Source organism: Mya arenaria, chromosome 13 (genome assembly GCF_026914265.1).
Source record: "Mya arenaria isolate MELC-2E11 chromosome 13, ASM2691426v1".
NCBI classification, from domain to species: domain Eukaryota; kingdom Metazoa; phylum Mollusca; class Bivalvia; order Myida; family Myidae; genus Mya; species Mya arenaria.
In genome coordinates, this window is record NC_069134.1 from 59633843 (window position 1) to 59649673 (window position 15831).

Sequence of the window (15831 nt, forward strand, 5' to 3'; positions counted from 1 at the left end):
GTATGCATACATTTGGAATTTCTGAGAGGGTAGAGTGGACTCCTATTTTAGTGATGCATTGACGATTACAAGAGAAATCCCTGTGGCGCAAAAGTTTGCTCACATGTCAAGGTTTTATTAACTTTTCATGTTCCTTGCAAATATAAGTTGAATAACAGCAGATTAAAATGTATCATTTTGCATACATGTCAAGTTGAAAGAACACTTGTACCGAACCAACTTGGACATTCGAGTTATCGCCTGTAACGTTTTACCTTATCTCCTGCCATTTGGTTAAACATCTTGTTGATTGTCTGATGTATTATGTGTGCACCTGAAACTTTGTAAAAGACTTTAAGCTTTAAGATACAATAAAGTAATCATGATTAAACTGTTCCTATAATCACTTCCCTACCCGAAAGTTTCGCCCCATAAACCGGTAATTTCTTCAGGGTTTTATTTAAATGTTTTTAAAAAGGACATGCAATAGGCGTAATGTGACAAGCTGTGCTTGTCTGGAAGCCTTAAAAAGTTTAAAACACTAACGTTTGTGTGATTTTTATTAAATGTTTTATTTCATGACGACGACAACTGCACCGTGGTTGTCATGCGTGAAACACAAGCCCACTGAAGCTTTTCTTGAAAAAGACAATAACAACAACAACAAGACACAATCCTGAATGTAGTATGAAAGAAGTTAAATCCAAAACATATTTCAATGACAAAATATTTCAACTTCATACACAAGGAAAAAATCACTTAAAAATATACTAGATTAGTTGAAATGACAAAACCTTCAAAATGGCTCTTGGGAGAAACATTTAAGCGCTGCTTTCGTTTTAATTCATTTGAATATAACATGTATATAACAGTCAGAGATACAATGCTGCAATGCTTGATATATATGTTGAACATTGTGGCGTTTATGTTGTTTAGGTTTTTTTTATTCAAACATCAGGAATATTGAGATTATTCAATTTAGAAATTATGAGACTGTCTGTAAATGACAGTATGTAGTGTCCATTTCAATATATGGCTGAGGAGTTCTCGCCCTAGACAATATGCACAAATCAAGTTATTCTGTTTGTTGGGTATAGATCAGTCTGCATGTAAAATTGGTTAAAGTAAAAGCTCATTTTACTAGAATAATTTACTCGTTTTTTTTTCTCCAACGACCGTATACTTTGAAGAAAAAGGAAAATAGTTTTTATGATAATTTGGTATTTTCTTTGAACACTCAGTAGCACAATTATGTATAGATACTTACTAAATATTACAATCAGTAATAGAAGCAATACGACGATAATTCCAACAATAATGGTTAATACGAGAATTGATTTGTTCAAGCCATCGGAATTACCCTTCCCTTCAACTCCATGAGTAGAAAAAACTGAAATACAAAACCAAATATGTTTTCATTCATGCAATTGTTGGACTAGCTTAACACATAAATTGCTGAATACTGTTTAAAATAGAAAATTTGTCGTTATTATTTATTGGTAAACTTATTGATTTAAAAAACAACAACAGCCATGCCATTTTAACATTATATCGGAATAATTACATAAATTATGCATTGTTGGAGTTATTTTCCATGAAAATCGTTTGATACTTATCATGTGAGACAATTGAAATATTGAGCATAAAGTTATTCAATGAATTGATATAGTGAATAACTCATGTGTCATTTATGATATGTTAATCAAATCCTAGAGATACAGTTGCTAATACTATAATACAACTATACTCATTTATTGTTCAATTTATTTATTATTTATGATATGTATATCAAATTCAATAGATACAGTTGTTAATATTATAATACAAATATACTTGTTTATAGTTTACATGTTCGCTTTTTGTATATGTAAGCCATTATTTCTATGAAATTGATCACGGGTCATGTTGGCCTATTCCCAGTATACATGGTGTGATATATTTCATTGAAGTTAATTTCTTCATCAACCGCAAGGAGTTATGTAAGTAATACTGACCTTTTATGGTTTCTGTAGTGATTGATTCGCCAACACTGTTTTGAGATGTCCATATCGTAGGTGTACTTTTCCTTAAAAAATAAAATTACGTTCTATTTCGATGCCAAATTATTTAAGCATGTTAATTGATATTTCGATTTTTTATTCCAAATGATTTTTCATATAAGATAAGATAAAGAACTGCCAGCTTTTTTGCATTTCAATGAACAGCAATGAATCCGGGTTTTTGTCAGATTTCTTTGGTACTAACATTAGCTTGTGTCAAGAGGAACTAACATCCCTGATTTGATTCTCTCTTTTCCTCTTTGATATCGCATTTCATTTACAACAAGGTCTTAATACAGGTCTGTCAATTCCTTTAATCGAAGTATATTCATTGCTGTTTGAAGATGGCACATCTATTTTGTCAGAGACGAAAGAGGGCTTACACTTATATTTTAATAATAATTTAGTACTTATTGTAGCAAATGGTAATCAACAGTCAATGTTTAAAAAACTTAGATGATGGTTATTAGAACAGGTGTGGTATTAGGTAGAACACATAAGTGGACTTATAATGATCAAGCTGTTAACATTGCCAAGTCGTTACACTCTCTGGGTGTAGTTTGTTTCCAGTGGTGGACCATTCGTGCAGGCGGGTAGCACACAGGCGGCCAAGGCATTGCGCTCTATGAATTCACTTCAGGCCTTTGTCAAGTGTAACCAGGTCCATATTGATATAACGTTTAATTTATTTGATGCCTTTGTTTTTGCCCATTTTAAACTTTACTTGAGAGGAATTGGGATTTATTCAAACGGATGTGAAATAAAGAGTACAAATTTTGAAAGTGGGTTTTAAACGTCAAGCGCTCTACAAATTCCTTGTCACTTTATGGCGATTTCCATTATATATTGAGCGACACTTTCGTATAATCATTTTTTGTTCAAGTCATACAATTAGAAACGAGATAATCGTATTCTCAGGGCAGTTATTTAGGGATCTAAATGATAACCTACGAAGTCTAAACTGGGCCTCCAAGGCAAGGACTTTCCTTTAATAATATAGATACGCGGACGTTCACGTATGTTTATATTATTTGATTTGTTCTCAAGCACAGAGATAGATAACGAGATGTGTATATAATAGATTGGCGTGCTACCATAGATACACTTTCATCCTTGCATTTGTATTTAGAAGTTAAGGAAACCTTCAAGTTGTCAAATAATTTTACCCGAAAATATCTAATAAAGAATTATTATCTTTTCAATTCGTAATAAAATAATCGACAGGATTATATGCCTATGCATAATGTTAGAACTTCGAGTATGATCAAGTTTATTTTATAGCTTGATTCTGATAATAAGCTTCTGTAAATAAGATCAGCTATCTTCCGTATCAAGGTTTTTAAGATAAGATACTTCAATCCTAAGCCATACAGTACAGTAAATGTTATCTTTGGCTAGCACTTTATTGTATAACATGTTTGTTGATAATATATTGCAAACAAAAAAAATCAATTGTTCTTTCATGCATGCATTTTTTTTTTGTGTGTTTATCACAATGAGCTTTATATGCTTAAATCAATAAACATTCTCTCCTGTTCTATTCTGCTAATATTTGAAATAAAGGTTAACATATAATAAGATATTGAAAGGGTCTTACGTGGTTTGATCAAGTTTTTTTGGATAACATTCATCTGAGTACTCCGTTCTGTGCATTCCAGAAGGACACTTGTCGCCACATGTGTAATCTGTGGAAAGTAAAATGTAGGAGACCATGATGAAAAATGAATAATCCATGTAACATAAACAACATGGTCCATTCACAAGATTAGAAATTAATGTTAAAAGTTGGTTATTACGCTTTTATAGATTTTACAAATGTTTCTGCTTCAAGTTGGCTAAGAAGCGGCAATGATTACTACACCATTTCAGAGTGGTCCCTCTTGTAATATGTGTATTAGTTAATCCAATTGTTTTTAAGTTTCATAAATAACCGACTTCATCTTATAAGAACGAAATATGTGTAACTATGTGAACGAAGCATTCGTTTTACACTATTAAATCATTGATAATACAACGTTTTTCTTTTTGTTGTTTTTTAAAAGAAGAAATGATATTGATTTTCCTCAGTGTTTTTGTAAATAAAATTATCATAACTGTGTTACTCATATGTAGTCTTTAGTACATTCCATTGATATATTTATTAAAATTATGAATGATAATTTTAGACACGTGAAAATAATTATTTTAGTCATATATTCATTAAATATTTAAATCATGTACTTTAAGTATGCATAAACTACCTGTCTCATTATCTGAAATGTTGATATATTTTGTTAAACAGGTGTAGTTATTACACATGATATGGAAATGATGTGAAAATATCTTCAATATCAAATGTCACACGCTTTACTGTAAATAGCTTAAATAAACCAAATACAGGATAAGCTTAAATTTCAATGATAAGTAATATAAATTTGTTCCTGGTTTTTGCCGATTGGTTTCGGGGAAAAAGAAAAAGTTCGCTCACAAAACATGACAAAGAAGCATTTTGGCGGGTTTTCGCAAAACCACTCTTACTGAATGTGAAAAGCTGCCAAATAGAGAACAAAAACAGGCAATAATAATGTGGTGTAATTTCAGCCTCAAATTTGCGCCTTTCGGGCTAAATGTGTAGCACATTTCAGTGGATACTACTTTCGTTTAGGTCTTCTGGTTGCAGTGTGCAAACGATTGCATATCAAATTGCAGATTAAAAGAAGATTACATTAAGTAGGAAACGTCTTCTGTGCATACTTATCGGAAGGCAAAAGGGCGAAAAAAGTAGCACTTTGTCCCGTTGTTGCCTTTCGACGTCGAAATCAACAAGCGAAAACCCCTATTACCGGCACAAGAAAACACACAAAGACGCCAACTCGAGAGCATGGCTATCCGGGGCCGAAACCGTCCTTGTGCTGTCAGACACCCAATAGCCAAGGGCTGCGAGTGACGACCAAGAATGTCAGTATTTGCAATGTGAATTGACAATTAATCCAAAACGCCAGACTTCGTATTTTAAAACTTTCTAAATTTGGCACCCTTCCATCATCAGTAAGGCAAACTTTGTAGTTTTAATTTTGTACTTTTTTCGCGTGACGGGTTTCGCCTTTTGCTCCAAAACCCTGTAGAAATCTACTACAATAATAATAATCCACAAACACATTAAAAAGTCAGTAAATCGTTAATAAAATATAATTAAAATGCAATGAAAAATTTACTTAAAAGCAGCGCCTGTGATGGTTGTGGACACGTCTTATGGGCACAAAACTCATCACTGTAAAAGCATCTAGTTTTCACATTTTCGTTTTCTGGCGCGTAACCATTCCTTGCGTCACATCGGCAATATCCGTCGGTCTCCTTTTGGTTACGCCAGGAAATTTCACCACAGTTGATTTTGTGGTCTTCGGGGATACATTTGTTGAACTTCTGTTGGTAACATCGACTGTATGAGGCAGAAGACTTTCCTGCTTGGCTGTTGTAAAAGTTTGGGTTCGCGCACGGAACGCAGTTGATTTTAGCGTTTCTAGGAGACCGCACCACGTCGTCAAAGGAAAACGTAACATATGGCTCTTCCCCTATTAAAGTTTAATTGAATAAATAATAACAAATTTACATTGTGTGCAGTAGTCTTAACATTAAGTGTATGTTTTGGAGAGGACCTGGGTTTAGATTTTATAATATAATTATCTTACTTGAATGCCGTGAATGCAAGGATACAGAATTGTTATAATATATATCGGTGTATGCATGACATGAAAGTACATACATTGTCATGTTTTATATGTGAAACAAATAATCTCTTGAGCCATTCTTATACTTACCGTACGAGAAATGTTTGAATTTGAGGCTAAGATTATTGGTCAATTGGTCAAGTTGTTAAGGTGGATAACATTATTTTCGTAATCAATATTTTAAATGAACTGATTGGATAAATATTTGATGACATGGCTAGAACGATCCTAAGTGTACTGGACAGGTCGTACAAACTCAAAAACACCACGCTTGGAGTCGTTAGGAAGTATCCAAAGGAGATCAAGAACGTTTATGAGGGAGTTGTATAACTCTGAAGAGGTAAGAACGGCGAAGGGAGACAAACATAAGGTTATGATTAAGTTTCCGACAAGCTGATAAAAGACATTTTGCCTGACTGGTTTGTGATGTTGATATGGTCAGCGGCATTCATTACGAGATTAACGATGCCGATTACCCAGAATTCTTAATGAAGAACAGGTTTTATTCTAATGAAACACGACGATGGCAATTACATATTTGAGATTTGAGAAAGAAATACATTTTTGTGATTTAGAAAGTTAAACCGACGACGCCTATTTGATAGTAAACAATGCTGACATATCACTTGACCATAACAATGTACATGCATTAGAACACGAGAGCTTACCCGAATTAAGTCAGGATGCAGTCCAGTTGATAGACCACCTCAACCTATCCCATGATAACACTAACACTCAAAATTAACACAAAAAGTCCAATATCTTGCAGAAACAGCCTAGTTCACATGTTGCAGAATAGCAGGTGAACACTCGCAAATATCATGGGAGAGCCAAGGTACATGTGTCCCTGCCGTCTTAAAATACCAAAGCGGGGAGTAAGAAACCATTAAGGAATCCAATAAACAAGCAGCAAAGGGGAATGTGAATCCAGCCTACACGAGAACCAAAATAGCAGACCTAAGTCGCCTGATGGGCCAATAGTGGGGATAATTGTGGGATGGATTTTTGTTGCCCAAATGTGCAATGTTTAATGGGTAAACTGTTTATTAAGTTAGATGGGAAGGAAATGATGGCTTTGTTTGAAGAAAATGACATTCTACTGTTAGATTGAAGAACAGTTTTGGATAACTATATTGATAAAATAATGTGCGTAAATTCACAGGATGATAGTACAATATATTTTGATATGTAAAGAAGCGCTTGTTTAAAAAATGTGATTTTTTTTCTATGTCAATAAACAATTTTTTTAATCAGATCACCTTGTGGCTAACGAACGAACGAACGAAAGTTTATTCAATAAAAGGCTTCCAGCCTATAATACAATTACAATGCAAATCAAATATAAATAACCTTGTACTAAAACCTTGTTTTGATACTGACATTGGTATACCTTCAACCATTAATGACCACTTGGAAAACCCCATGTAAATTGACATTTTACTGACCGTTCCAAGGCGGTACCCAACAATCCTTGATAAACATACCTAGTTTTGTTATATATAGTATATATGTTCTGTGTTTTTGTGGAGTTTTGTGCTGTTATTCCATGATTCTTATTTGTGTTTCTTGTTTGTTTTTGTGTTCTTTGTCTTTGAAGTTTACCCTGTGTCATTAAACGCGGTTTATTTTCTAACTTTTGGCTGCTGAGCTTGTTTCTGTAGTTTTTCAAGTAAATATTGGATTAGTAATAATGTGACACAGACGCGTTTAGTTGTTTGTGATTATGCAATAAGAGCTAAAATACTGGTGACAATAGTCTGTCTGAGCAATGTGATTTTATTGATGATATTTGTGTTTCATAATTTATGAAAGATGAGCATTATAATGTATTGAGTCAAAATGTTAGCAAAAGAATCGTTGATGATGAATGCAAATATAAGAAGTTTAACCTTTAAACACATTTGAACACTTAAAGAATATTAATGTTCCGTTTACAGATACTAAAAAGGCTACGGTCCAAGCTATAAATTTGTATAAAAGTATTGTAAGGATAAAGGAAATTATGTATGATAGCAATCAGACAAAAAAGTTAAAATTCACAAAATGATTAGGCATATTTAAATATATTAGTGAACCAAGCTCTGTTTTCTTTCGAACCTAATGCTTATTGTTTTATATTTAAATGAAATGTATTCGTATGGTGAAATGCAGATATTGTTTAATGAGCTCCAAATACCATTTTTATGTGATGAAATTGTTAAATAATTTTAGTTTTAAATAATGATACTCCTCTGTATGTGATTTCTTTTGGTCATGTGTATGTACTCTTTTTAACACAATATTTGATATGAAGGTTATAAAATTCCACTGCATAAAACACGGGATGTTGAAGGTGTAAAAAATTATAGGGGAATTACTCTTTTAAACTGCTCACTTAGAAATTGTTAATTATATACTCAGTTCATGGGCTGAAACATATCATGAATATATCAAGGCACGCTCTGGCATCATATGGGAACTGTAGACAACATGGTGTCATTGAACATATATCTTTGCATTGAGTTGGCATTGCAATTTTACAAAATGAAATTGTATTAAAAGTGTATGTAAGGTGATTTCTGCGGAACGATTGTCTTTACGTCAAACTCGAGTAGACAATATACAAACAAATTTCCAGGTTGTCAACGTGTTTTCATACGAAACGTTTACACGAAGAAACTATTGAAGTCAAAGTACCTGACTTACCATATGTCTATAGCGTATTCATTACAGAAGTTATACGCGTGTTTATAATATAAATCCAATCTATGAACAATGATAAAAATCGGAAAACGTTTATGCATTTCTCCATCGTGTCAGTATGTAATACAGTATGTTTTAACTCTTTATATAGCCTTTGATCAATATTACATTTTAAGTGAAACTTGATACTGTCACTCGGTTTCAAATCATCTAAAAGGTGTGACATTATCGGAAAGTATCACATTACCTGCATTGCAAAACCTCTCCGGCGCACATGCCTCAATATATTCAATTTTGTTGCGTTTAAGTTCATAATTCTCGTAGTATTGTGCACAATGGTAGGTCAAGCCCTCATCGTAGCCCATCCGCTGCGCCGCGCACTGCCAAGCGCACGTGCTTCTGTCACCATCACATAGAAACGTCCAGTTTGGAATGTTATTTAGAAACGTGCATGTCGGTATACATCGTTCCTCCACACTTAAGGAAGAAACGCCTCCTTCGATTCTTACTGTATAAAGCTGCAAGAATTACAAGAAGCATACAATACGATATTTTATAATTAAAACAAATACTCATTATTTTCATATTTTTATGTTATGTTTTGTAAATTTATCTTTTTTTATCATCAATTTAAGGCAAATCAAATTTCAGTCCACCACACAAAAAGTACAATGCGGCCTACAAAGGAAATACAAAGAGACATGTTTTTGTGACCTTTCCTTTGATTTAAATATCTTGATTTTTTTTTACTAATACTTTTTGTTTGGACCTAAGTTGGCTACAAAGATATGCCTCACCCCTATAGCCACGCCCCAATACGTCCGTTATAAAATACGTTTTCATTTGACGATGACGTCGCGGGATAATAGCTTTTAGTCCAGAAAATTTGGTGATCTTAGCGGGAAGTTGTTTCTTAGAATCACATGTATTATGCAGTTTGACATTAAACCTTGGTAAACGTGAACATTTTTTCAAAAAGTAAAAGTATCTGCCAAGGAAAGCCCAACATAGTTATGTTGGTTGACCGATTGGACATGGTGCGTTTGATATATACATATAGAGAATTAGTGAGATGAGTCAAGTCCCTTAAAAATATTAAAGAATGAAAATATTAAAATATATTACTCTTTTGGTTTAGGTCTAGTAAAAGGAAAGATTGGTTATTTTGGTTATTGATATGGGAGCGTGGCTATATGGGTCTAGAAAAAAACAAGTACCCTTCCCTTATGGTTTTTACAAGAAAATATTATAAACTTACTAAAAGTATGGAAAATGTAATTGATCCAATCTTCTGAAGTGATGCACATAACTCCATCCTAAAAAAAAAAAACATCAGTAAAAGTAAAAATACGGTGGTATGAAGAGGATATACGTGTTATTTGTAAAACAAATAATGTATCTCGCTAAAATAATACTTAAAACGGTATACCTATATCTATAAAACTACTTATTTACTCATTAAAACATTTTATATATCTCGATAAAATGACTTACTCGTTAAAACGATTTATGAATCTCGCTTATCCAACTAACTAACTCTTGGAAACGAATTAATCATCTTGTTAAAACGACTTACATAATAGTTAAAACGAAAATCTTATCATTCTAAAATGACTTACTTACTCGTTAAAACTATTAACATATCTCTCTAAAACGATTTAGTTACTCTTTTGAACGATTTACGTACCTCGTTAAAACGATTTACTTATTCGTTAAAATGTTTTACATATCTCGTTTAAATTAGTTAGAATATTGTTTAAATGGCTTACGTATCTCGCTAAAATACTTATTAACTCGTTAAAACGTCTTATATATCTCAGTTGAACGATTTAGTAACTCGTCAAAACAACACAATTGGCCTGTCAGAATTGTTAAAATATTCTTATATGTATTGATGAAAGTTGCGGTATAGGAATATAAGAGTATTATTTAGTAAAGATTTGTTTACTCGTGAGTAAACTAGTAGTTTTCCTCGTGCATTTATAGTATTGAATAATTATTGGTAATTCGACGCTCAGACGGGATAGCATTTACTTCTTTAAAATTGTCAGGAATTAAATATAACGGATGCATTTTCAGTTTGGTAAATTTTCTGTTACCATGGCAGTGCAAGTGATGTTGAGCCTGAGAGGGATTGCAGCAATGGTTACGGATATTTAAAGACTGCTCTTTAGCAGTGTGTTTTTTTCCTATTTGAACTGTGTATAAGAACATTGAATATTTATATGAAAATCTACAGAAACAAGCTCAGTAGCCAAAAAGTTTAAACATAAACCCTGTTTGATGGCACAGAACAATCGCCATAGACATAGAACACAAAAACAAAAAATCACAAACAAGAAACATGGGACAACAGCACAAAACTCCACAAACAACTCAGGGCAGATATACTATACTCGGTATGTTTATCAAGGAGGTACCACCTTGGAACGGTCATTTAGTTAGAAAGCCAGGTGTTTAATGCTGGTACATTGGGGGGGGGGGGGCATTGGCGTTGAATGTGAGTGTTTAATTGATTATAATATTCCGTCTGTTGCACACGTATTTTGTCTTCTTCTTATATTAGTATCCCTAAGGTAAATTATAAATGTTAGGGATGAACTGTAATGCAATAGAAAACAGAAATAAGATTATCTCTTGCCACAGCCATGTTAACCATGTCGCGGATTTGATTGTATGATATTATTACGCGACTCTGATAGGCTAATACAAACGAGCTACATCAGTCGTTTAAACGAGATAAATGTTTTAACACATATGTCTCATCTATTGCAACGTATAAAGAAGTTTGCACTTGACTCAATCAATAGTAGTAATAATGTATCTTTATGAGTCATCATATCGACTCACACATGCCTGAGAGCGGGTAATTATACCTAGATCGGTTTTCCAGTTGAGTAATACCTGGTTGTCATTATAAATAAGTGCAATGGGAAAATATACAATCAATTCATGGCATTTTCTACAATTTTCTGTTCCCCTTTTAGCAAAATAAGTTACTATCGGTATTGTATAAGCCTAATTATACTGAGTCATATTACATATAATTTCTTTTCTCTTAAAAAAATCCCAAGAATACCAAAGACATGTTGTTCAGCAAACTGGCAAAACTTATGATAAACTACAAGTATGAATATCTTAGTTTATATAAGTTATAGATTTATAAAAGTACTAATAACAACTATATCTAGATCAAAAATACTTACTGTGGGAAGACTCTGTCATTAAAGATATATAAATTTATACGTGTTCTTGCTTCAGATCAAATCTGTAATATTTTACTAACACTTCCGGTTTCGAATAGGACACTTTCAATTTCAATTCTTCTTACTCTTCTTTTATTGCGCGATATACACAGGACACACTTCTTTCGTTTTACTAAAAAGAAATGCCACTGGCACACAATTTAACATTTGTCAACTTCTTTATATCGTTAATAACTTGTATAATAATGTAGTTTATTTTTTGTATTAATTATAGTGAATCGTTCCATTGTAAATTAATGCGCACACTTCTTAAACCGACTTACACATATTAATATTCAGGCTCATGTCTCCGTCAGTGGGATTACCGGACAGATTCGCATTTAATAATTTTAGAAGAGCTTGACAGGAAACAAATCCATAAGGCAGATTACCTAAACGCTATATTGTTCTTTGGTAACGAAAACGACCGCCAAAATCCATTTAGTTATGAAATATCTTTATTACGTGAGTTAATTAGAAACTCACGCATGCGTACGGGCTATTATAAAGGCCTTCGCGCGGCATTTCACACTTAACACTAAGAAAGTTAGCATAAATATTCGGTCTTCTTAATCAAGACTCAATCGTTAAGATTTAATGAACTTATGACTGCAGTTGACCAGTTCAGAAATCGCTATGGCTGAGTGTCACTGAAAATATGGATTGGGTGTCTGTGAGCCAAAACTATGGCTGAGTGAGAGATAATGACTTAGATCAAAGGATGGGAACACCTTTCAATCATTAACACGGCTGATTGAGAGATTGAAACTAAAAAAAATATACACAAGAATTGTGTGGCAGGAAAACTCTTCTGCTATCCAACACCACTTTTGTGTGACAGATTGTTATTAAATTAAGAAGTTGTACGATGTATGTGTGGGAGGGGTATCTCCTCCTGCCAAGCGAAATCATGGCAGAGTGCTTGATTATGACTGAAAAGATAAACGGACGGTTGCGGTCCGCTAGGGAGCTAGCGGGCTGACACCATAGATGTGTGATCGATTGTAACAAAGAAGATGTATGGGAGGTTTGTTCCGTCTTGCCATGCAATACCGTGTTTGTATGAAAGAGTTAACTCTTTGACGGGGATGATGCGAGGGATGTCCCCTCATGCCAAGCAACACTATGGCTGAATGAGAAATTGTGACTGAAAAAATGGTGGGTGTGGACCAACATCATGGTAATTTCAGATATTCTGAAAATAAGGATGGACAAAAAGGTGTCAACATCTCTCAACAAACAGCAGGGCTGAGAGATAAAAATTAAAAACAGTGATGAGAATGGTGTGACAGGGTTGCCCTGCCAAGCAACACCGTTTCAGTGTAACTGAGAGTAACTTAAAGGTTGGACGGAGAGGGTGCGGGAGGGAATCTCCCCTCCTGTAAAGCAAAATCATGGTGGAGTGCGAGATTGTGATTGAAAGATGAATGGGCGTTTACGGGCCGATGGTGTTGATGTGAGCCACAGATTGTGTGAAATATTGTAACTAAATAGTCTATCCAGAGTGTGGGAGAAGCTACCCATCCCGCCAAACACAACCATGGCTGAGTGAGAGTTGCGAATAAAACCATGGATGGGAAGGGCTGTTCCCTTTCCATGAAACAACATGGCTTGGTGAGAGAATGTTACTAAAATCCGCTTAATTTACAGATGCACCTGTATTTTATTAAGATGTGCACCTCTATATTCATACGTGGTGGTCTTAATATAGAGTCGCACCTTTCTTTTAAATAAAATGGAGGTGCACCTCTTTCATAAATACAACCGCACCTCTCTATCATAAATGAAGGTGCACCTCTATATTTTGACCGGCATGTATTTTCTTAGACCTACACCTAAAAAAAGAGGTGCAACTCTATTTTTTCAACTTACATCGCCGTTAAGCGACTTTTCACCAAAATGATAAGTCAAACTGTACTGGCTTTTTTAGACTCAACACATGGTCAAACTTGTTATTAATAACCATTGTGTCATAATTCCTGCTTGCTAATTAAGTAATAAAGTCTAAATATGATGACTCAGACACCATTGCCGACTGAATGAATGTAAATGTTATTGAAATTTTGAAATCTGATGTATCCTTGGCATTTTTTTCTTAAAAAAGTTCACTTTGGCAATTGCATGGAGGAAGTGGGGTGGTTGGGTGGTGCGTCGTTGACTTTAAAGACCCTCCGTCATTGGCATAAATCTGCGTGCGATAAGGCCCCAGTTTCTCGATAAATCTTAAGCGTTACCGGCTTCTAAATGCCATGTGTTAATGGCTAGATTTTAAGTATATAAATGTACTTGTGTGTAAATTACTAAACGGGATATGTCAGATTAGCACAAATAACATTTTTTAACTGTATTTCAGAATGCATCCATGCCACCTGGTTTTTGACATTACAACTGTGAACTGCTGTTCAGTAATGCAGGTAGTTTTATGTTATGTTAAACTGGAGGCAATAAGTTTAAAAATAAATTGGACATTTGTCAAGTTTTCCCTGAAATAAAATTAGAGAAGCTTCTTAACATAGACAATTGCTAGTATGTTACTTGCTCTTTGTTATTTACATACACCTGTTATGACATAATTGTTTATTTCAATACTGCGCTCCGATTAGATAAGCGTGACGTCATTTAACCAATGCTGTACGAGGTTACAAATATCAGCTATTCTTTTATACCAATGTATGTTATCTTTTACATTTCTTTAAGAACAAAAACTCAATCGTGAAGATATTGCCATTTTAAAATCGTAATGAATAATTATTTAAAATGTAAATATAAGTATTGATCATAATTATTCTTGCATGTATGCTATATGAACGCAGTTCTTTAAGCGAGCAAATTACCAAGTACGCTTCATGGAATTTGCTCGCGTGCCCTACTGCGTTCATACTGCATAAACGCAAGAAAAAAGCGATCAATCCATAAAAAAAAACACTAAACAGACAGCGTAACAAAAGTGGGTAGCCTATAGATAGAGTATTAAACTAAATGTGCTAATGAAATCATAATTATAGTGCATTTTTGTTCTGATTATGTTGTGAACGGTTAATCTGCAATATTATGAATATATAACAATTTTACAACATATATATATTATATATTATTATATTATTGAATTATAATATCAATCACTAATGTTACATGGATTAATCTATGTGCTTATTTTTTTCAAATGTTATAGATGTATTGTTGGTCAATGTTTATAATTCAGTTTAAAGGCTCATATATTAAATAATTTAATACTTTTTGCATACATCGTTATATTCAATAATTGAATGGCGTTAACAACGTCACTTACAGGGTATTTATATTCATTTCAAACTGCTGAGGGGGTTAAACCATTTTTTTCCGGGATATTTGCAGAAGCTTAAAATTCTAAAATATACATAATGCTGTTTGACATATTAAAATATTTAAGTACAGGTTGATTATCAGATAATTGTAGAGTCTGTGATAATAAATTTTAAGAAACTCGATCTGCTTTATTTACCTTGTTATGTTTAAAGTAGGAATCATTATTTTGTACATTTACGTGCTTGTATGATATTCAGTATTGAGATACATGTAATTAGTTTATTTGTTATGTTTGTATTGATGAGCCTTTTCAACCATTAAAATATTTAATGTTTTTTGCATTACCTTTACCTTACTTGTGATGCACCTTAATGATATAATAGGTCATAGTCATAGTCATAGTCGTGGTATGTCTTATAAAATCAATTTTGCCTATTATACTTTTTTACCAAAGGCAGTGCCTTAATTATTTCATATTACAAATATGCATACCTTATTTGGGTTGCCAATTATCCTTTCAATAGAATTTAAACATTAAATCCTCGAAGTGTTAATAAAAATATCACTAATATCAACTATATGTCGTATTCTGCTTAATCTATTTGAGTTAATAGAACTATATAGTTAGCACACACAGGTAGGCGTTTTAACAAAGGAATTTTATTTTACTTCCTCAATACACCAATCCTTATACCAAGGTCAATACGGCTGATTATACTTCATTTATATATTCTAAAAGTACACGAAAATATAAAATATTTAACACGTGAAGAGGCAAATTATAACAAAGTCTGTTATAGGCTTAGATATATTTCAATATTTGTTTCTGTCAAAAATGTTATTCAAAAATTAACGCCACTTACTTGATTGTTTACATTAGTTGAGACAACGTGG